At 44.9% G+C, this 23,896-nt stretch overlaps 1 protein-coding gene and 1 long non-coding RNA gene across 3 annotated transcripts in view; one reads left to right on the top strand and one right to left on the bottom strand.

Moving 5' to 3' along the window:
- LOC143741271 (GDP-L-fucose synthase-like) overlaps positions 1 to 23,896 on the top strand; it is an 82,619-nt gene that overhangs the window by 21,716 nt on the left and 37,007 nt on the right. The gene's annotated exons all lie outside the window — the stretch shown is intronic.
- On the bottom strand, positions 1,371 to 23,896 carry LOC143741256 (uncharacterized). The gene is made up of 4 exons (XR_013204980.1): positions 23,553 to 23,896; positions 19,380 to 19,419; positions 12,592 to 12,683; positions 1,371 to 1,436 (listed from the first exon to the last, which is right to left on the bottom strand). It is a non-coding gene; the product is annotated as an uncharacterized LOC143741256 (long non-coding RNA).

Genomic DNA, 23,896 nt, shown 5'->3' with positions numbered 1-23,896 from the left:
TTTTTGCTGATGATATACAAATATACTTTTCAGTTGAGTTCAGAGACACTGTTGAAGTAGAGAGGTTGTTTGATTGTCCGCCAGCATTTTAAAGTAGATGAACACAATTTTTTTTAAATGTAACAGACAAAACTGAAATGTAAAGACATTGCTGTAAATTTTACAGTAACTTAATGGCAGCTGGATGCCAGTAATTTACTGTAAAATGTTTACAGTATTATTACTGTATTTTCATTTGTCCTTATAATAATCTTTTTAATCGTTGAACATTTTCTTTTTAGAAGTACAAATTACAAATCTTGACCTCTAGAAGCCAGTAGCTGAAGAAGAAAAAAAGAATTAATCGTCTGGGGAACGTTTGTATCTGTAGCATGCCAAAAACGCGCACACACACTGAAAAGCAAAACAGGCCTTAAAAAATAAAATACAGTAAAAGTCAGTTTGTGTTGTTACATTTTAGTAATTTTGCCAGTCAAAGTTGACAGCTCTCTGATGAGAAACACTGAGGGGTTCAGGCTGATGCTTTTCTTTGGACCTTTCCAGATTTCCATCTGATCTGTGCCTTTGGTGTTTGGTACCATCAGGGTTGATTCTCAGAATCCCAAGGGGGGGATGCATTATTTTTCAGACTGGTGTTGACAGAATTTGCCCTAACTCTCAAACTTGATGCTGCATTTACTTTAATAGAAGCACTACATCTGATTCTGAATGCATGTTATATTTGATTATTAAATAAGTAATTTAATAAATAATAAATCACATCGACTCATTTTACAATCCTACTTGCCCTTTATTTAGATTAAAACACATCTCATTAATTTGGTGAGGAACATGGGGTTTTGTGCACAAGGATGTAACTTTGGTTTGAAAAGTGGGGGGGGACACAAAAAAGGATTGTTCCCTCCAAATTTGATACATTAGGCTTCAAAAATATAACAACTTTTAATTTAAATTAACTTTAAACAATCCTCACATGAACCCATAATAAATGTTAAATTTACCTGTGCCCTTCCTGTCTAACAGGTACGGAATATACAGAAATTGAATAAGGTTATCAAATAGTCATTACTGCATTAATTATAAATTAAATATAGAAAAATCCTTATTAAAGCTACAAACATTCTTTAGACAAGATCAGTGAGTAATTTGCTCTGTTCCCCTTTGTTCTTTGGTTAACTTTACTGATAGACAGAATTTGCTGCTGTCCCACGATCTTACATTTCATTTTCTCATTTACTCTTGACTTTCATTTAAGATTTGACATATGACATATGTTGTATGGAGTTTGTAGTTTTTAATAAATTAAACAACATTTATAATATTAGTTAGCAAAACTTAGCTATATTGATTATGGTATATTGCTAACCATTTCCTCCTCTTCCTCCTCGAGCGTCAGCAGTGATGTAGCCTACAGTAGCCTACGGAGTGAACGGCTGCTGCAAATTCAAAGAACAGACACTGACTGATGGATGATTGTTTAAAAGCACTTTAACTCAGCTGTCTGGTAAACTTCCCGCTGAAAAAGACGTACTGTTAAATGTATTAAAAATGCATTAGGCTATAGTGTTGTCAAAAATATCGATATTTCGATAAATATCGATACTGAAATATCTGAACGGTACCAATACTAATTTCCCGAAGTATCGATACACCAATACTAGCCGAGCAGTCACTTTCACTTCTCTCCAAAGGCGCGTTGACAAACACCACACGTGACGCACTCGTCTCATTCGCTCTGGTTAAATAGCAAAAGTGAATGGAAAGATGGCGAGTGCGGCGTCCCCGCGACCGGCTTTGGTTGATTGATAAAGAACACCGCGAGCGGGCATGTCGGAGAATGGCGTGGACAGGACACGCGCTACACACCGCGAGCGGGCATGTCGGAGAATAGCGCGGACACGCGCTTCACACTGCGAGCGGGCTGCGGGCACCCAAAAGATTGTTTGACTATCAATATCCCTCTCATCACTCATTTTGTAAAATTATTTTATAGAATGTTTATAGAAAACATTTAAGGAATTGGCTCCAGGGGTACCATTTAGCAAGCATATGCTCAGCATCAGGGGTGTTTGTTTTTTGGACAGACCTGCACCACTGCTAAAAACATCCTAAAACACTGTAACTCTTCTCATTTTAACTTTTCTGAAACATTAACCAAGATGGCCTAGTATTGTTGTTGATATGAGTCTGTGTTTCGTTTTTTCACTGTAATTCTTAAAGTTAACATAATCTGACTGAGGAATCGTAGACAAGTAAATATTGTAACTGTGGTCAGATGTAAATTAACTTGTGTGTCTGTTTAACTTTATTCAAAAATTATTATTTAATTCTGCAATTTGCCTTCATTAGCGATTATCATCAATTTGATTACACATATACTAATTAAACTAAACTGAGCTAGACAATGGCATCTCTGAATTCAATAATGAAATGCCTTTAACTGAAAATTGAATGTGTAACCTTATTATTATACATTACTGACACTCTATCTTCCAATTTGATACAGTTAAGTGCTTCGACACAATCTGTATTATTAAAAGCAATATATAAATAAAGGTAACTTGACTAGATGCTGATCCAGTGAGCATTGTTTCCGTGTGTGATGCACACACGTTTGCGTTTAAATCTGTTCATCAAATTAAGTTAATGTATTAACCAGCATTTATGACCGATGACCAATGCATTTGTTACAGTATATTTTAATCTTTGATAACAGTAGGTAATAAAAACACAACGGATCATGTTAGCTCTGGTCCAATGAAAAAATATTAACAGATAGAACTCAGGACATTTTTGTTCATGTAAAATATACCTCATTGTCATGTTCTAGACTTGTAATATTTAGCTTTAAATAAAAAAAAGACCCCCTTAATATTGTGGCAGTTTTTTTCTCTGTGGTATCGAAAATGGTATCGAATATCGATATTTTTCAAGGTATCGTATCGAAGTTAGAAATTCTAGTATCGTGACAACACTATTAGGCTATACTATATTTGTATTGCCTACTAAAAATATACTCAACTACATTTTTAATACATTTAATAATACGTCTTTTTCCCCTTCCGTTGGTTTCATCGGCAGTTACACCCACACTTTTCTCGGTGAGAGGGTTCAACACCCGCTCTTTTTCTGCAGTTTTTCCGCAGTTTTGCACAAACGCCTCACTCAGTCGATCCTCCGTTTCTCTGGCCGCTCTGTGTCTGCGCTCGCTGCGGCTCCTCCTCTCCCCCTCCCTCTCAAACATGACACCGGCTCTGAGTGTGACCGGCTGATGATTGGCTGTTCTGCCTTAAGTCCCGCCTCTTTTGGTGTGTTAGATTTTTCAGTCAACTCGTGCTGAGGAGGCGGGAACTTATGGTTATGGTTATTTACATCTCCCTTTTCCAGGGGGGAGACCGGGGGCAGTTGTAACATATTTTACATTTTCCTTAATAACTCACAAACTACTTGAGATAGACTAGTCATCTTTTGATACAAGAAACATATATATGTGCACTAATTAATAATAAAATGTATATATTTTCACTTATAAGAACAAGACTAAAATATTTAATTAAATGCAAGAAGTCAGAGTGTTACAATTGCCCCTGCCAAGGGGGCAATTGTAACAGTGTGTGGGGGCAATTGTAACACTGAGAAATAACTCCTATTAACCCACTTTATCTCAAATAAAAGCCTACCTCAAAGTAATCACTTTATTGCTGTTGTATTTAATAATGTTACTCAAGAGTTCTCTTACGAGAGTATCTCTCGTACTGCGTAATATCTTACGCTATGGGGGAAAACCTCTTTTCCACGAGATATTGAAGCCAAAATTTATCCTTAATTTTGATTTAATGTAAAACGCTGTGCAGCAGCATGCAGACATAGGCAAGACGGCTCGCGCGCCTATTGGCTGCCCTGCGGCAACAGCAGCAGCCTATCGAGAGAGGCCCTGCGGGACGTGATACCCAATGGGGGCGCTTCGCGCCCATTTCGTCACGTCCCACCAGAATAGGCGTGGCCTTGGCCTATAAATACACCCGACAGGCTGATACAAACTGATTTTCATCTCTTCAGCGAAGCACTACTGCATCGCTGGATCCGGAGTGAGAAGCCGCGTCGTCTGAGTGCAAGCCTACAGCGGGACATGCCTTCGAGTCTGAAGCCGCGGGCCTTCACCTCGCCGCCTTCAGCCGCCGTACCTGCTACGCTTTCTGGCGTTGATATCCTTTTTCACTGCTAGTATGTGTTCGCCGCTGCAACTCACACTCTATTGTTCTAAAAGAGCTAGCGTCTTTTTAAAGATGCATAAATCCTGCGGCTCGTGCCAAGCCGCACTCAGCGACGGGGACTGCCATGTCATCTGCGTTTCCTGCCTGGGTGAGGATCATGCAGCTCTCGCTCTCGTCAACCGCGGATGCCCCCACTGTGAGCTGCTGCCTATGGTGACTCTGAGGCAGGGGCGGACTGGGACCAAAAAGTGGCCCTGGACTTTCTGGCCCACAGCAGCCCACCACATCCCAAATCATAACACATTGGCCCATTAATGTGCAGAATATTTTTTAACACCACTTATAGCATAAAAATATAACACAATACAAAAATAAATGCTATTTAAACATTTATTTTAAGTAACACAACATATATTAGGTCATATTTGCATAACCAAAGGGAAACAAACAGAAGAACATTAAGACACACAACATTATTAATATAAAACTATCAAGACAGCATATCAGCTAGTCAGGGGGAGCTAGAGCCATCAGAGCCTGTTGAACTGCTACTCTTCGCGCCAAATGTATAATCTGTTAATTTGAAGCATTTCACAGCATCTACCTCTAATGCTTTTTTTAACCGTCGCCTGAAATTGGTCCTCGTCAGCTTTTTTTCGGCCGATTCGACATGTCGGTGAAAGAGGGAACTCTGATTGGCTGTTCAGCATAGTGAACGAGTCAGTGCACTGCACGAGAATAATAACAAAACAGCGAGCAAAGAAGTCAAAACAGCACAGATAGAAGGCTGTTCTAATGTTACGTCATATTACCTGAGTGTTCCTTGGCGAATATTTAAATATTAACATGAGAGGAGTGGAATAAAGAAAATATTTAGCAGGATTGATATTCAGAATGGTAAGCACGCACTGCTTTGTTTACGGTGTGTATCTGCAGCCGCCAGCCGGCGGCGTCGGTTTCTCTTTTTGAATGACGAATATAGACGAATTTATCTGCAGAAATAGACAGTTGTCTCATTTACACCCAGGCGCAGAACGCGCATTCTAGCTAACAGTAGGCTGTAGTTCTCTCAGTGTGTTCAAGTGCGGCTTTTTTCCCGCGACACAGGCGATGCGAGGCGACACAGTCGGCTTTCATCTGCGCTAGTTCATCGGCGTTGGCTTGCTGTGTTTCCAGGACGTGAAAGAGGGCGTGTTTCAAGATACGCAATGGAGTAGACCAAACTTAACAGGGAGGGAGGGCAATACACTCACATGCATGCACACGAAACACACTCCTTGTTGGCCGCGCCCGCGCGATCGATTCCCTCATCCATTTAGAAAATAAATGTAATATTATGATTTCCGTCATTTTTTATATATAGGTAGGCTATATTTTTTTTATATGTGTACCGGGCCGGCCCACCGGGAAAAGTCCCGGTGCTCCAGATGGCCAGTCCGCCCCTGCTCTGAGGACTCGCCTGGCATCCTTCTCAGAGCCTGCACTTCAGTCCGCTGTTACGACGCGCCGTAAAAAGCGTCGTGTTCAGCGCGCACCCGAGCCTTCTCCTGCCCGCCAAAGCTCGCCGGTTCGCCCGCCAGCTTCGCCGGCATCGCTCGAGTCGCTCACCGACGGACAGCGGCCTCCGTCTGCCACCGTTTCCGCCATTGAGATCGACGAAACAGCCGAGGCCTGTTCTATCCTGGCGTCGGACAGCGAGGATTGGGCGAGCTCTGTGGACCTCCATCCCGCTGTTTGCGAGCCTTCTGGACGAAGGGCTGGCATTGAGTCTGAGTTGATGCGTCTGCTCTCTCAAGCCGTCGAAAACCTCGGCCTCGACTGGGAGGCGCCCGCGCAGCCCCCGCACAACCGACTGGATGGATGCTTCCTCAAGAAGGACCACGCCCCATCACAGTCCAGACCCGCGCCTTTTCTTCCTGAGCTTCCCGAAGAAGTCGCAAGGTCCTGGAATGCCCCCTTCTCGGCCAGGATGCGTACCTCTGTCTCTGCTGCATTCTCCACTGTGGACGGTGCGAAAGATAGAGGGTACCTTTCTCTTCCTCCTGTGGAAGCAGCGGTAGCAACACATCTCTGCCCGCCCTCTGCTGGACGGCGAGCACAGACGGTGTTGCCATCTAAAGCCTGCCGAGTGACGTCAGCCATGCACGGTTGCGCTTACACCGCCGCCGGGCAAGCTGTGTCGGCGCTACACACAATGGCCATCCTGCAGATCTTCCAGGCCGACCTTCTCCGAAAAATGGACAAGGAAGGCGCGGGATAGATCAGCGTTGCGCATTTAAGGAGCGCTACAGACCTGGCTCTACGCGCCGCTAAATCTGCTGCACAGGCCGTTGGGCGGAACATGGCCTCTCTCACCGTGGCTGAGAGACATTTGTGGTTAACGCTGTCTGAGATGACGGACTCGGAGCGCTTTGTGTTTCTCGACGCGCCCATTTCGTCAGCAGGCCTCTTCGGATCTGCCGTCAAAGATTTCACGGACAGAGTTCCAGGAGGTTCAAAAGACAATCGCAGGCTATGAAGCACTTCCTCCCGAAGCGCTCTAGCTCCGCAGCAGGTCGCTCGAAACAGCCGTCTGCCCGGAACTCACAGCCACAGCCCGCACCACCCGCCGCCGCTTCTCAGCGCCGCCAGGCCCGAGAACAGAGACCGCGCTCTCGCTCTGCTGGACGCCGCCCCCCTCAGCGCGGGCCCCGGCCGAGGATCAAGATCAAGCCCGAGGTCTCAAAGCCTTCCTAGCCATCCTAGGAAAGCGACGGTGTTCAAATCTCGCTGCGGCCGGATTTTCACCGAAACATTTCGCTCGTCCAGTTCCATGCAATGTGACTGTTCCAGCTTATTTAGCAGTCAACAAGCCGGTTCATTTGCCCGCTTGCCTGCACACAAAAGCCGTTTTCACGGCTACCCAGATAAATCCAATAAAGAGTGTATTTTCTGGTGTTCCGGCCAAAGCCGATGGTGTTATGAGTGTTGTAAGAATGCCCACGTCTCAGTGCCCATTCCCACACACAGACACAGCCCGCCACAGTTCAGGGCTAGCACAAATAAAATCGACTCATGTCGATTGTGCAAACGTCGTGAATGTGCCTACGACACAGTGCCCACAAACACTACACATTGCGTGTCCCACGGTTTCTGTAAAAACGAAACCAACACACATTCAGTCAGCGCAAGCCGACGGTGTTTTCAGTGCAGTAAATGTGCCTGCTGTCCCGCGCCCACATTCTCTCACAGACACGCTAAAACCCACGGGTTTTGTCCCGCTCGCTCTCTCTCCACAATCTGTCATAGAGAAACCGAGCGCGACCAGGCTGCCCGCCGTGATCGGCGCGCCCCCCGCCTCGCACACTTTAAACACAGTGTTTATGTCTCAGCACACCGAAGCTCTGCAGCCGCCGCTGTGCCGCGGCCAGAGCTCGGATCGCATTTTACCTCTAGCTATTCACGCAAATGCGTGGGCAAAGCTTCCCGGGGTATCGGAATGGGTGTTGAACACTATAAAGAGAGGCTATTCGCTACAGTTCGCTCAACGTCCCCGCCGTTACACGGCGCGTGTCGAAACCATGGTAAACAAAGAAGTATCTCATCTACTTCGAGCCGAAATAGCGAAACTGCTGAGCAAAGGGGCCATAGAACCTTTATCTCAGGCTCAGAGCGAAGGGGGGCTATACAGCAGATATTTTCTGGTACCCAAAAAAGACGGGGGTCTCGGAACCATTCTAGATCTGCGGCAATTGAACAAAGCACTTTTGAAGCACCAGTTCAAAATGCTGACAACCAGGAAAATCCTTGCGCAAGCTCACCAGGGAGACTGGTTCATGTCAAAAGATTCTTGAGATTTGCCTTCGAGGGCCAGGCATATCAATACACAGTCCTACCGTTCGGCCTGTCCCTAGCACCCCGTATATTTACGAAGTGCATGTACGCGGCTCTCGCGCCCCTGAGACTTCAGGGCATGCGAGTTTTGAACTACTTGGACGATTGGCTGATTCTAGCTCGATCACACTCAGAGCTCATAAAACACAGGACCACATTACTCTAGCATCTCGAGAGGCTGGGTCTTACAGTCAATTGGGCGAAGAGTTCGCTGTTTCCCAGCCAGAAAATTTCTTTTCTGGGAACAGTGCTGGACTCGCTGTCTATGACAGCACGTCTGTCGCCGGAGCGCGGACTGGACATTCAGCGCGCCGCGGAATCCTTCCGTCGCGGCTCTATAGTCCCGCTCAAAAGGTTTCAGAAAATGCTGGGTCTCATGGCCTCAGCATCTTCGGTACTTCAGCTGGGCCTGCTTCGCATGCGCCCACTGCAGTTATGGCTGAAAGCACGAGTTCCAGCCCGGGCGTGGACCCCTGGTCTGTTTCACCTCAGGGTCGACATGAAATGCGTTTCGGCTCTGGAACCGTGGAAAATAGCCAACTGGTATCAGTCAGGCGTGAGTCTGGGGACTCCCTCGAGTGTGACGGTGGTGTCTACGTACGCCTCCACCTCGGGATGGGGAGCGCTGCTCGAGGGCAGACCGTTTTTTGGCCAGTGGTCGGAAAGAGAAATACCTTCTACACATAAACTGTCTGGAAATGCTGGCAGTCGACAACGCGCTACGGCGTTTTGTCCCCAGATAAAAGGCCACCACGTCCTGGTCCGGTCGGACAACATGTCAGTGGTGGCATACATAAATCGCCAGGGTGGCGTCAGGTCCCGAAACCTTTACAGGCTGATGGAACGCCTCCTGGTCTGGGCTCAGCACAACCTGCTTTCACTGAAGGCAGCGCATGTGCCTGGTCACCTGAATCTGGGACCAGACAGACTGTCCAGAGACAATGTCCCAGCAGGGGAATGGTCGCTGCACTCGCAGACGATCCAACTGCTGTGGGAGACATTCGGCAGAGCACAGGTGGACCTGTTGGCGTCACAGGAAAACAGCCCAGTGCTGCTCGTGGCTCCGCTCTGGACGAACCAGATTTGGTTCCCAGTCCTGATGCAGCTGACCAGCACTGCTCCATGGCCTATACCGGTGAGGAGAGACCTCCTCTCTCAGGCAAAGGGCTCGATTTGGCATCCTCGCCCGGATTTATGGTCCCTACACACATGGGCCATCAACGGGTACCCGATAACCTCCCGGAGGGAGTGCAAAACACGATCACGCAGGCTAAAGCCCCGTCTACTAGACGGCTCTACGTGGCGGCCATAGCAGCGTTTGCAAAACCAACGTCTGGCCAGTCACTGGGGAAAAACTACCTGGTCGTACAATTCCTCAGGGGAGCTCGGAGGCTGAATCCTCCCAGACCCCCCTCAGTCCCTGTGTGGGACCTTTCTACGGTTCTGGAAGCCATGAAAGGTGCCCCATTCGAGCCGATCCATTTGTCAGACATGAAACACCTGTCTTTCAAAACTGTATTTCTTGTGGCTCTTGCTTCAGTGAAGCGCTTAGGGGACTTACAAGCGCTTTCAGTAAGCGCGTCATGTATGGAGTTAGGGCCTAATGACTCTAAAGTCATACTCAAACCAAGGCACGGGTACGTCCCCAAATCCCTCAACACACCGTTCAGGTTATTTCCCTCTGCGCCCTCCTGGTGAATAATGAGGAGGAGGATGCTAATCTCCTCTGCCCCGTCAGGGCGCTGAGAGCTTATGTATCCCGCTCGTCTGTCTTCAGACAGACTGAACAGCTCTTTGTTTTGTTTGGCGGGCGCTCCAAGGGACTGGCCGCATCAAAACAGAGCCTATCCAGATGGATAGTTGATGCCATAGCGCTGGCTTACACTTCTAAGGGCCTGCAGTGTCCTTTGGGTGTCAGAGCGCACTCCACGAGAGGCGTGGCCTCATTGTGGGCGTGGACTAGCGGGATTCCCTTGCAAGATATCTGTATGGCGGCAGGCTGGGCCTCGCCATCTACATTTATAAGGTTTTATAACCTAGAGGTTCTCGCCTTACAGGCCAAGCTGTTGTCGGTCTAGAATTCAGTACTATCTGCCCCGCTGCGCCGGCGCAGAATGGTGAGTTTTGCTTGGGCATCGCTCACTGATTGATAGAACAGTTCCATGGGTGTTGAATGACCCGTACTTATACCCAGTTCAGGCTGAACACATTCACCCTGTCTGCGTGAAAAACTGTTAACATAACTAGCTCCCGTGGGATACTATTTCATGGGGAATGATGCTTGTAGCCTCTCTTCTCCGACTCTCTGTGAGTCAACGGTGATTATGCACTATATGAGCCCCGGGCTACTGCCCTTGGGACTTTGGTGTCGGATCCCAGTATGCACGGCGTGTTGCATTGTGTTCCCCATAGCGTAAGATATTACGCAGTACGAGAGATACTCTCGTAAGAGAACGTACTCGGTTACTAACGTAACCTCGGTTCTCTCTAGAGAGGGAACGAGTACTGCGTATCTTGCCGTGCATACAACAGCGCTGGTGCGCTTCAGCGATGAAAACCAGTTTGTATCAGCCTGTCGAGTGTATTCATAGGCCAAGGCCACGCCTATTCTGGCGGGACGTGAAGAAATGGGCGCGAAGCGCCCCCATTGGGTATCACGTCCCGCAGGGCCTCTCTCGATAGGTTGCTGCTTTTGCCGCAGGGCAGCCAATAGGCGCGTGAGCCGTCTAGCCTATGTCTGCATGCTGCTGCACAGCGTTTTACATTAAATCAAAATTAAAGGATAATTTTTGGGTTCAATATCTCGTGGAAAAGAGGTTTTCCACCATAGCGTAAGATATTACGCAGTACTCGTTCCCTCTCTAGAGAGAACCGAGGTTACGTAAGTAACCGAGTACGTTTTTTTTTGTATATGGTTCAATTTTTTTTAGATGTCAGGCATCACACGCATTATATAAAAAAAATTATGTTAATTGAAGATTTGTTAATACTGGAACAAACATTTATTTTAATACACCCTTTTAAAATGAAGTTTTACAATAGAATTTAGTGAAATATGTTCATTTTTTAACAGAAAAGTATGTCAACACACACAAACAAGCTTATTACAATGGGCCTTGTGGCTCGGAGGCAATTGTAACACAGTGTTACAATTGCCCCCGATACTGCAGCCATGACAAAATCTTATGTGCTAGCTAGCCCAACCCAATTAGCATAGGTTGTTCATGTTCATTTTTAATCAATAAACGAGGGATAAAATGTATATAAGTAAAAAATTCACAGACATCTAAACTTTAGACAGCAGAAGAAAAATACCCAAAAAATAACTTTCATACCTCAAAATCAGTTTGTCGTTAACAACTTCTGCTAAAGTTGAAAATTTCTCGCTTCTTTTCCACAGATAGAGAGAGAATCCTACTGGGCATGTACAGATTAAGTGTCATCACTCTAGCTTGTTTCTGATTGGAGGAATTGAGTGTGTTACAATCGCCCCCTGTTACAATTGCCCCCGGTCTCCCTACTTTGAATGAGTGTTTATGCTTTCGAGGTTATTAAATAAGCTTAATATGTGTTTATGATTGGGAAGATGTTATGTTTATGTTTTGTTGACATGTCGAGTGTTTTCGGTATTATATTTAGTTTTTTAGACTTAACAGCACAATACTTTATTTAAGTAGGCATTCTGTTTGTGTTGCGTGATTTAAAGAAAAGTGCGCACTTTGCTCACGCGATCATTCAGCATGGTGATTTGGTGTTATCTCCAAAATAAAAACTCAAGGGTTTTTCTTGCAAGTGAAGAAATTAGGACAAAAGTATTATAATTTTCCTATTCTATAGCGTTATATAAAATTTACTTTTGAAATATTCATTTTCTTTTGTAGGCTAGCATACATTTATATGGATTTTCAGTCATAGGAATAATTATATAAATCATTATTATATTATTATAATAAATGTTTGGCATTCTAAAACACCAGTGATAATGTAATGTAGACTGAGACTCTAGGCCCTATATCATAACTAAAAATAAGTTTGAGCCCTCTTTAGGTACAAGGCAATGCTTTTCCTTTGTTCAATGTGCACAGTTCATGGGTCGAAGCCAGTTGAAGCTCTTAATTTTGAGCTCTCAGAGTGCCCCAGATTGATGCATTTAACCTTAAAATGTACAAAATTTTCTTTCGGGGGAGCATGCCCCCAAACCCCCCTAGAGGGACAGAGGTCCACACAACATAGTATTACAAAATCCAATGGGAAAGAACGATCATTTATAAACTTTGCCCCAGCATAATGTTAATGCCAAATTTAAATGTCCTTGGACAAACTACATTTGTCCTGCCTAAGGAGGGGCCAACAAGACATTGTGCCCTCTGAATTCTTAAACAGGGCCCTGACCACATCCATCCCCCGCACTTTTAAAAAGCTTGCTATGCCCCTGGTTACATTACATTATGTTTGCCTGCTTAACACATACTTCAGCTAATTTAGTTGATGTCATCTTACTCACCTGTAGATGTTATCACCATTACGACGGCAATCACAAGAAAAGACTCCAAAAGACACCTCCGACATTGCAGACGACATGATTCAGACAACAAACTTTAAAATAAAACAAAATAATGATCAATGGTGTTGCCTGGGGTCCTTCGGCCCAAATGGACCCGACGCATTTAAATATATATTTTTTTAAATCATAGCTTCATTGGAATGGTCTGAAATTTGGTGACTTTTTTGGTACTTGGTATATGAACACCCCAAAAAATTGGGGACATGATTTGAATAATCTAAGTGGTTGTAAAAAAAATTGTCACACTCAGGACCTTCGGGTCCAAATGGACCCGCATAGGAAATGAATGGCAAATTGGCAAAAATGTGAAAATACCGAGTTTTTTTGTGCGTACAATCTACAAATCAGCCACGATCCAGAAAAAAGCACACAACAGTGAAGGGGTAAATCTATAAAACATCAAGAGTGCAAAACAGACACATCCACACACACACACACACACACACACACACACACACACACACACACACACACACACACACACACACACACTTTTATACATAAACAAACTAATAAATTCAGATTACATATGTGTTTTGCATTTTTAAAATGCTCAGTTTGTCCACCAGATGGAATCCATCTCTTTTCAAAAATTGCTTTCATGAAGTCGTCCCGGGTTACGTATGTAACCCTAGTTCCCCGAAGGGACGGACGCTGCGTGAAATCGCAGTGGGAACGCCCTCAGCGTGACGCGTCTGAAGCATGAATGAAATCAGTCAATGGAGAGAATGAGCGTACGGCGAGTGACGTCATCGACCAGGAAGCTATAAATATCCCCTGAGTACACAATATGCCAGCTTAAAAGTTACTGAAGCAGCGACCCAAGGGGATGCCGAGAGTATGGCAGGACACGCAGTGTCCGTCCCTTCGGGGAACTAGGGTTACATTCGTAACCCGGGACGTTCCCCTTCAGGGACTACCGCTGCGTGAAATCACAGTGGGAACGCAATACCCACATCCCCATACGACCAAATCCCCGTCGTGTGTCATTAGGAGACACAAACCGACGAGAGAACCTGAGCCCCGGGAGTGGAGCTAAGATCGAGGGAATAAAATCTAACGAAAGTGTGCGGTGAGGATCAGCCTGCCGCATCACAAACGTCCTGAAGAGAAGCTCCTGAAAGAAGAGCTGTAGAAGCAGCCATACTCCGGGTGGAATGAGCCCTTACAGCCAAAGGTGAAGGCTGATGGGCCGAACCATAAGCAAGTGGGATGGCCTCGACCACCCACTTGCTCATCCTTTTTCTAGATGCAGGACACCCTTTCTTAGGTGACCCAAACAGACGAACAGTTGTTCCGATCTCCTCCACAGGGCAGCTCTGTGGACGTAAGCATCAAAACCCAAACTGGGCATAGCAAATTAATTTTCTCCTGGTCTGACGTCAGAAAAGGCGGAGGACAGAAAACCTGCAGAACTATAGGTCTAACTGAAACAGTTGGAACCTTAGGAACATAACCTGGTCTCGGAAAGAAAAGGCCTTAACCAACCAGGAGCAAATTCCAGGCACGAGGGAGCCACCGAAAGTGCTTGAATATCTCCAATTCTTTTTAGAGATGAGATAACGAGAAGAAGGATAGTCTTTAGAGTAAGAAACTTTTCCGAAACTTCCTCGATGGGCTCGAAAGGAGCAAGGGAGAGACCTTCTAAGATGATGGCCAGATCCCAAGCTGGTACCCTTGTGCGAACTGCAGGCCTCAGCCTCAAGGTGACACGAAGGAAGCGAGACATAAGCGGGTGTTTCCCGAGGGAACCTCCACTTGAAGGGGTGTGGTAAGCAGCTAAGGCCGCCACATACACCTTCAGTGTGGAGTGGGATAACCCTGTGGAGAGACGGTCCTGCAGGAAATCCAGGACTGTACCAACCGGGCAGTTAACTGGGTCCTGCTGGCGCTCTCCACACCAAGAGGTGAAAAGTTTCCACCTCGCGGCATATAACTTCCTCATGGAGGGAGCTCTGGATCGGAGGATGGTCTCAACGACCTCAGCCGAGAGACCAGAATCTATGAGCTGGGCCCCCTCAGAGGCCAAGCCCACAGCCTCCATAGCTCTAGACGGGGGTGAAGGATCGACCCACTCGCCTGAGAGAGCAGATCTCTCCTGATCGGTATCTCTAGGGGAGAGCCGTTGAGGAGAGACACTAAGTCCGCAAACCATACCCGGGCCGACCAGAACGGGGCTATTAGCAGGAGACTGAGCCCGTCCCGGCGAACCCTCTCCAGAACTCCTGGGAGCAGAGCGATCGGGGGAAAAGCGTACAAGCGTGACCTCGGCCACGGATGTACCATCGCATCCAACCCCAGCGGGGCTGGATGGCTGAGAGAGAACCACAGCGGGCAGTGTGATGTTTCTCGAGAAGCAAATAGGTCTACCTCGGCAAGACCGAAATGTTTCCATAGGAGTTCCACCACCTCAGGGTGAAGACTCCATTCCCCGGGCCTCGGCCCCTGTCTTAACAGGATGTCTGCCCCCTGATTTAAATACCCCGGGAGATAAAAGCTCTCAGAGAAAGAATTTTCCCCTGGGACCATAGAAGGATCTGACGTGCCAGTTTGTAAAGCGGGCGAGAACGCAAACCCCCCTGATGGTTGATATAAGAAACCACCGATGTGTTGTCTGTCTGGACAAGAACATGGTGGCCCCTTAGGTCTGGGAGGAAGTGTTTCAGAGCCTGAAACACCGCCAACATCTCTAGGCAGTTTAAGTGCCACAGACGATGATGGTCCTCCCACAGACCCTGAGCCGGGCGACCATCCATGATCGCCCCCCAACCCGTGAGAGAGGCATCTGTCATTAGCATAACGCGACGACAAGGAGCTCCTAACACAGGGCCTTGGGACAGAAACCAAGGATCTTTCCACATGATCAGGGCGTGATGACACCGTCGCAAACTCACGATCATGCGAAGCGGATTTCCCCTCGGGGAGAATCCCTTGGTCCTGAGCCACCACTGTAACAGTCTCATGTGCAAGAGGCCAAGAGGTATCACGTTGGACGCAGCTGCCATGCGACCTAGCAGTCTCTGGAACTGTTTTACAGTGGATGACTGGCCTAGCTTGACCTGATCTACTGCAGCGAGAATCAAAGCAATACGAGCAGGTGACAATCGTGCCTGCATCGTCGTTGAATCCCACACTACACCTAGAAAAGTGGTTCTCTGTAATGGAGAAAGAACACTCTTTTTGGCATTGAGCCTCAGCCCCAGTCACTTGATATGAGCAAGAACGACATCTCGGTGCCGAACCGCCTGTTGTTCCGATTGAGCTAGAATCAAGCAATCGTCTATATAGTACAGAAAGCGGATGCCCTGTAACCTCAGCGGGGCTATAGCAGCATCCGTACACTTCGTGAATGTTCGGGGTGACAGTGCTAGGCCGAACGGAAGAACCCGATATTGGTACGCTTCGCCCCCGAAAGCGAACCTCAGGAACTTCCTGTGTTGAGGGAGGATAGATACATGGAAGTAAACGTCCTTTAGATCTATCGTGACAAACCAGTCCTCGGATCTGATTTGAACATCCCCAGTGACAGACACAGCGCCCTGTAACGTACTGGCAGGGAACAGCTGGTCAGGGCACTCCACAACCCTCCTCGGAGGGGGCGAGCGTCCCTCGGGAAATCGCTCGCCGAGTCTCTCTACGCCCTGTGAAGGCAGGGTTAGTAGAGCAGACCACTGAGGGCATCGGAAAAGACAGGGCACCGTGTTCTTGTGCAGTGAACTCAGGTCTTTCACGATAGGGACCACCCTCAGAACCCTGACGTTCAGCACGTCAGGATTTTTTTTTTTTTTCGATGAAGTAGTATCCTAACTCCCTGCTGGGTGGGGGACCCATTCCGCCAGGAACTCTACTAAGGGAACCAGCCTCTCGAGGCTGGCCTCCGGATGAACATCCCGAGTGACAGACACAGCGCCCTGTAACATACTGGCAGGAAACAGCTGGTCTGAGCACTCCACAACCCTCCTTGGAGGGGGCGAGCGTCCCTCGGGAAATCGCTCGCCGAGTCTCTCTACGCCCTGTATAGGCAGGGTTAGTAGAACAGACCCCTGAGGGCATCGAGAAAGACAGGGCACCGTGTTTTTGTGCGGTGAACTCAAGTTTTTCCCGATGGGGACCACCCTCAGAGTCCTGACGTTCAGCTCGTCAGGACTTTTTCGACGCGGCCTTTCTGGCGACAATGACTGTCCTCAGATCAGTCCTGCCCCGAGAAGGCCGCGCCGGAGAGCACCCCGCCTCGTCCCTCCAGTTTCTCTGCAGGGGGGCACGAGACGTGACACTCCGCTTCTGCTGTGCTCTTTTTGAAGACGAACTCGACGAAAGACTTTGCTCTGGTTGAACATTCTGCGTGACAGACACAGTGCCCTGTAACGGCGCACCGGCAGGGAACGACTGGTCTGAACACACTAGAACCCTCCTTAGAGGCGGCGAGCGTCCCTCGGTAAAAGCACTCGCTAGACCCTTCTACGCCCTGTTTCGGCAGGGTTAGTAGGACGGGCCCCTGAGGGCGCCGGGAGAGACAGGGCACCCTTAAGGGAGGTGAACGCAAGTCTCTCTCGGCGGGGACCCCCCTCAGATTTCCTTTGAGCAGGTCGGCCTGAAAAGCCTGCATAAAAGTCATCGTATGCAAACATGCAGCCGCCTGCCGAGCCACCGAGTAAGCCTTCCCCACCAGCACAGAGGTATATATATTTATTTATTTATTTATTTATTTTTTGGTGGAAGAGCCGGTGCTTTAAGTGAAGACGATGAAGCAGGAGAGAGATAGCTCGCGAGCGTCTCCTCCGCCTACAGTATCGTCACATAACCAGCAGATTTAGCACCAACAATGTAACCATAAGCATTGGACTGATTTGTGTAAATTCTGCTTGAAACCGGTCTACCCAGGTCTTTGAAACCTCAGCATGAAGATCTGGGAAGAACGGTAAGCACCGGCTAGAAGGTTGAGGTCGTGCAGACAGAAATCTATCATCTAGATTGCTTTTAATTCTAGAAACCTGTCTATCAGCTGGCCACTCGATACTGTAATTTTTTTTTTTTTTAGCTTTTCAACAGCCCGAGATAATACATCCATCAAACCTTCTTCATTTGCAGTATAATGTGATAAACTAGTTTTCTCTGATGCAAAACTTTCGACATCCAGCTCCTCAGAACTGGAAAATCTCAATTCAACATCATCATGTGCCTCCACCCGGGCAGAAGTAACCGCCGCCGCGCGTGCTTCCAGAGCCGGGTGAGAGGCACTAGATCTCGTCGGAGATAGCTGAGATAGGGCGGAGCCCGTCTCAACGTCGCCAGCGAGATCCATCTGCGAGCCCCAAGACAAGCGCCGCCGCTCTGCCTCAACAGAAGCGGGACCCGAGCCTCGGGGAGCTCGCAGCAAATCACTCTCCTCGAAGAGCGATGGCTGCGAGCGCAGAGTTCTCAAGGGAAAACGCTCGCAATGCTGACAATCGACTCCCTCGAGAGCCGACTGGGCATTGCTGTACTCCCAAACAAGCCACACTTAGCTTGTGTGAATCCCCACCCGTGATGTCTTATTTTTTACCGAGTACAGGGGGGAACACACTTCTTATACTGCTCGCTCATATTGTTTTTTTTATATAAAATATATATAGTGAAAACTCCTGACAAAACAGACAAACACAATCGACAGATTCAGACACAGAGCTGCTGAAGTAACTAAAAGCTGGCGTGTTGTGTACTCAGGGGATATTTATAGCTTCCTGGTCGATGACGTCACTCGCCGTACGCTCATTCTCTCCATTGACTGATTTCATTCATGCTTCAGACGCGTCACGCTGAGGGCGTTCCCACTGCGATTTCACGCAGCGGTAGTCCCTGAAGGGGAACTAGGCTTGACTCTAAAATGAAATACAGCTTTAAAAAAAATAAAAAAAATATATATATTTTTTTTATATAATTTTCTATTATATTCAATGGGGGGAAAACTGGGGGGAAATGGGTCATATTTATTGCATAAATATTAATTATAAATCATAAAATTCTCAAAACACCAAAAAAGAAAAGTAAAAAAAAAATGATGATTTTCTTTTAATAAATATGAATCCCACCCTTCCGGCCCATTTGGACCCGAAGGTCCTGAGTGTGATTCTGAAATGAAGGACCTGTTGAAAACCTTTTATCTTCTCAAGTGTAGAAAAGATAGAGTTGCAGACCAGGAGATTGTTGAGGGTGTAAGTTCTTTATTTCGTCGCTGTAGTCATCTCAATCAAGTCTAACTAAGGGAACTTTACATTGTAGTTTATATACATTTCAAGGGGGAGGGATTGCATATAGGTGGAGACTTCTCTGAAAACAAAGCAAATGTAAATAAGGTATACAGATTGTGGAACCTGCTCAGAATGAGACACGAGAACAGGAAAGACATAGACTTCTCGTACTGAGATGACAACTCCTAGACAAATGGTTTCAGTAATAAAATAGCAGCTGTTCAAACTTGCTCAGCATCACTCTTCACCCGGTAAAACAATGAGAACAGGAAAAGCCTAGCCTTCTCGTAATGAGATGGGACAGTCAGGAATATCCTGCTGGTAACCCCTACCATTTGCAGAGATTTCCTGGTCTCATCATTTATAAACTTTCTCAATATAAAATACTATTGTATTGGAAATCTAAATTAAACATTTAAATAAAATTTGTAATCCTACAGACCCCAGAGGGTTAAAGGGTTAGTTCACACAAAAATGAAAATTCTGTCACCAATTACTCACCCTCAGCTTGTTCAGAACCTTTATTAATTTATTTCTTGTGCTGTATACAAAAAAGTTTTTTTTAAAAACATGAGTAACCAAACAGGTTCTGGTCCCCATTGACTTCCATAGTTTTTTTTCCCCCTCTCTATTATGGAAGTCAATGGGGACCAGCAACTGTTTCATTACCAACATTCTTCATAATATCTTATTTTATGTTTAGAAGAAAGAACTTCATGCAGGTTTAGAACAACAACTTGAGTAAATGATGACAAAATATCACCTTTTCAAGGGAGTAGTATGAAGCTGCAGTCTCGCAGCCTGCAGTTACAGTCCCCCACCCAGAGTCCCGCATTCTCAGACCCCTCGTTTTTCGAGACAGTGCCTCATATCAAATTCGATCGGATAAAAATGTGAAGAACTCAGGCCAAAACGTGAGTATCGTCAATTTTATTTAGCAAATCATACTCATTCGATTTCTTTTTTAATCAAACTACTTTATAGCTCATTGATACACCAACAAATTTGAGCCGTTATTGTGTTTTTTCGCCTTTTTCCCCGAAAATATTTTGATAGCTAACGTTAGCCTTTAACCTGTGACTTTTTGTAGACAAGCCATTGTAAAAATTTGATTAAAATTAGTTGACATTAAAGTAGACCAATTAAATACATTAAGTCAAGTCAAGTCAAGTCATCCTCATTTATTTAACGCTTTTAACAATGTAGATTGTTTCAAAGCAGCTTTACAGAGATAAACATATAATTTAAGGTGTTAATATCAAAGAATGTCATCATTAATTATTTAATCAGATTTACCGTTTGACCTTTTTTTAATTACCGGACATTTTCTCCTAAAACTTATAAAACGTAAGTATTAAAATGAATCAATATTAATTTAACTGTGATATGAAGTTGTTACCAGGCATTTACAACTCATACAATTGCCTAATAATCAAATTTACTATGCCTTCACTATGTATTAACCAGTCTATGGTATTAACATGTGAGCTAGAATGTGTCATAGGTATGCTTGTAATTTGCATTTACAAAGAAAAAAAATATTATTTATTATTACACAATATTTTTGACAATGGCATTCAGTGAAGTCAAGGAATTTGACAGAGTGATTGCAAAAAGATTGAAAAAAGAAGGAATATTCGCCTACCAGAAAGTAATTATTTTACCTTATGCATTTACATTACATTTTACATTTATTCATTTATCAGACGCTTTTATCCAAAGCGACTTATAAATGAGGATTTTTTTTTATGCAATTGAAGACGAAAAGTAAAGATACTCACAATTCTTTCTTCCTTTTTTCTTTGCTTTGTCCTGTTTACAGCAAGATGATGTTTAGGGGATCGTTAAATAAAGTACAGAATTGTTTATTATTGGTGTTTGAATATTCTTATTTGAGTTTTACTTCGCATTCAAAATATCAAAAAACAGGTTCTGTAATGTTAGCATGGTATAATGTTAATTAGACCATTATAGGTTGAACTGAAAGAAAAATTAGAATTTGAATAAAAAAAAAACATTCTAGCAATATAATATCACATAATATTTTTCAGAAGATAGTTCAATCTGTAATTGTATCCCTTCCATCAGTAATTTTCTTTCAATTACACCCACGCTCAAAAAATAACTACTGGGTAATTTGTTAGTCAGAGAACACAATGAGTTTTTTTGGCACATGCATTAAGCAGGGGACGCAAATATTTATTTGGTTAACTTAAGACTTAATAACGAGACCGTAATATTGCATCCTATTGTTTTCAATGGCATTTGGATAAGGGTGTTATACAATCTTCCGAACAGCAGGAGGTGCTGTCTCAAAAAACGGGGGGTCTGAGGATGCGGGACTCTGGGTGGGGGACTGTAACTGCAGGCTCCGAGCAAGGGGGTAATCCATTAGGCGGAAGTTGAAGCTGCCTCCGGGGGGCGATATTTTTTTTCACAGGATGGTAGGGGAAAACTCATGAATATTCATTAGGGAACTCATGCCTGATTGGTCTGATGAGCTACCCCCTAACCCCGCCCCTAAACCTACCCGTCACTGGGGGTCTGATGACCTACCCCTAACCCCTCCCCAAACCTACCAGTCACTGGGGTTAAGACCAATCAGGCATGAGTTTCCTAATGAATATTCATGGTCTTCCCCTACCATCCTGTGAAAAAAAATATCGCCATCAATACAATCATTTTTAATAATTTTGGAAGATTGTGCTGTAGCCTACATGCATTTATTTATCTGTTATTTTTGATTGTATTATGTGTGTGTGTGTGTACTAGCCAAATATTTAAATCTAATGGATATATACATAAACATGTTCAAAATAAACTAAACTAACTAAAATTACTAGAACTGCAGATAGGCTACTCAAACGATTACAATCCTAAAGTAGGCTATTTTAAAGTCGATTTTAGTCACTTCTTTTATCATGTCATATTGTAATTATATAGCGTAATATGTTATATTAAATTAATTATTATAATTATTAATAGTATTGTAGTATATTAATAAACATTATATTATGTTTTTACAATACTAAATCATGTTAATTATATGCCCAGCAAGCATGCTATCTTTACCAATGCCTAATTTCACCGTGCAAATTATATTTAAAACATTCGCTTCTTGGGCGGTTAAATAAATATGACTCATTTGACTTACATTCGACTTAGATTAGCTGTTTAAGTTAAATTACTAATCTTAACTATCATTTAGTTAGCAATAATTAGCCTTTGCCTAGTATCTCCTTACATATACATATTGGGTATAAATTAATAAGTTCTTGAATATCATTTTACATAACTTATTAATATAAAGCATTAACTTAATATGGCGTACTGACGTTAAATTTTAAATAAATAAATATTAAGCAAAATGACAAAATAATTAATCAGAATACTTACCAAAAGTTGCTGCAGGTCGTGCTTCACCGTCTCTGTGCACGATTAACGTTGGGTGACTGTCTATGGGTGATTCAGATTTGTCTTGGCACAGCTACTAGAAGATTTAAAACTGTCAGTCAGGTTGCTCACGTGACATCTACGTCATCAAGCTCAGTTTGAGCCTGCGCAGAACGCTTGGCTATCAGGAAGTGAGTGCCCATGTTCGGCTTCAACTCTCTCCGTTGAAATCAACGGGGTCGCTGTGTCCATTTCTTTTACTGTCTATGGCTCCGAGTCTGCAGCTTCATAATATAGAGAATGCGGAGATGACGTCACGCCGTGTTGCATTATGGGTCCGCGGCCATATTTACAGGATCGCGCCCTATTCCGCTCATTCCGCTGTAGTGAAATTCATGTGTTGGAGGCTGCTTTTGGATTTTCTATCACTATTTTAGATATGGTTGGTCAGTTCTGCTCGATAAGGGATTGCCATAGCAGGTCACACGACCGTTCAGGGAGGAAACTGGTCAACGGGGTACGTTTTTTCAGCGTTCCTTCTTGGAAGAAACAACAAGGGAAGCAGGTCGAGGAGCTAACGAGAAGACACCGGATCGCATGGGTTGCCGCACTCAGGAGGAAAAACTACACTTTTCACAACATCCCTGCAACATACCCAGCCGCTGCAAAACTGTGCATGAGCTTCAATGGATTTATAGCTCTTAAACTCCTGCAAAGTATACGCACTCAATCCAAAAACAAGGTAATTGACGATGTCCGGATATGTGAGAGGAGGTAGTGCGTCTGGATCCGTAATCCAGTCTTGGGCTGCCAAATCATATGGATCGACGTTGTTTATGGTGGAAAGTTTGTCCAAATAACGTTTTTTAGCAGCAGCATTCAATTTTTCCCGGTAGGGTCCCTTCTCTTTTTGTTTCAACTTCTCCATTTATTCCGTTCTTCTTCAATTTTACGTTGTCTCACCCAAACACACCCACTTTTAAATGCCATAGGAACGGCCGGCGAAAAGGTAAACAGAGAGACCGTGCCTGTAAAGATGGCGCCCACGTCCCATAATGCAACACGGCGTGATGTAACTCCGCATTCCCTATTGTTTTAAGGTGTACTATCCCTTTAACTTAAGTTTTCCTCGGTATTTTTCACATTATCTCACTGTTAATGTTGTTACATCTGCCTATAGCTAAGTTTTGATAAAAAGGGGACGGAACATACAAATGCTATTATGCTTCTCTGTTTAGTAGGCTAAGTTTACTTCGGCTAATTTAGGTCAAGTTAACCTACCATTTGATGTTATCACCGTTATGACGGCAAGGAAAAGTCTCCAACACACACCTCCAACGTTGCAGACTGCAGATGTCATTATCCAGATCACAAACCTCAATATAAATCAAAGCATGAATTTCAAAATATTGTTTAAAACCCGCACTTTAACAAGGGTTTCGTGTATCTCACATTACCACAGTATTTCACGTTAGTTCGCCACGATTAATGTTAAGTTACATACGACTCCGCCTGATGAGAAACTTACGTTAAAGAGGCAGCGGAACACACAAACGTTAAACAAAGAGTTTATAATTTGGCTAATAGCCTATAGGTAAACTTAACTTAGGCTACACCAATTCATA

Source organism: Siphateles boraxobius, unplaced genomic scaffold, assembly GCF_051911475.1.
Source record: "Siphateles boraxobius isolate OS27281-9 unplaced genomic scaffold, OSU_SipBor_1 183, whole genome shotgun sequence".
Lineage (NCBI taxonomy): Eukaryota > Metazoa > Chordata > Actinopteri > Cypriniformes > Leuciscidae > Siphateles > Siphateles boraxobius.
The sequence above is the reverse complement of the archived record's forward strand: the minus strand, read 5'-3'. Positions and strand labels throughout refer to the sequence as shown.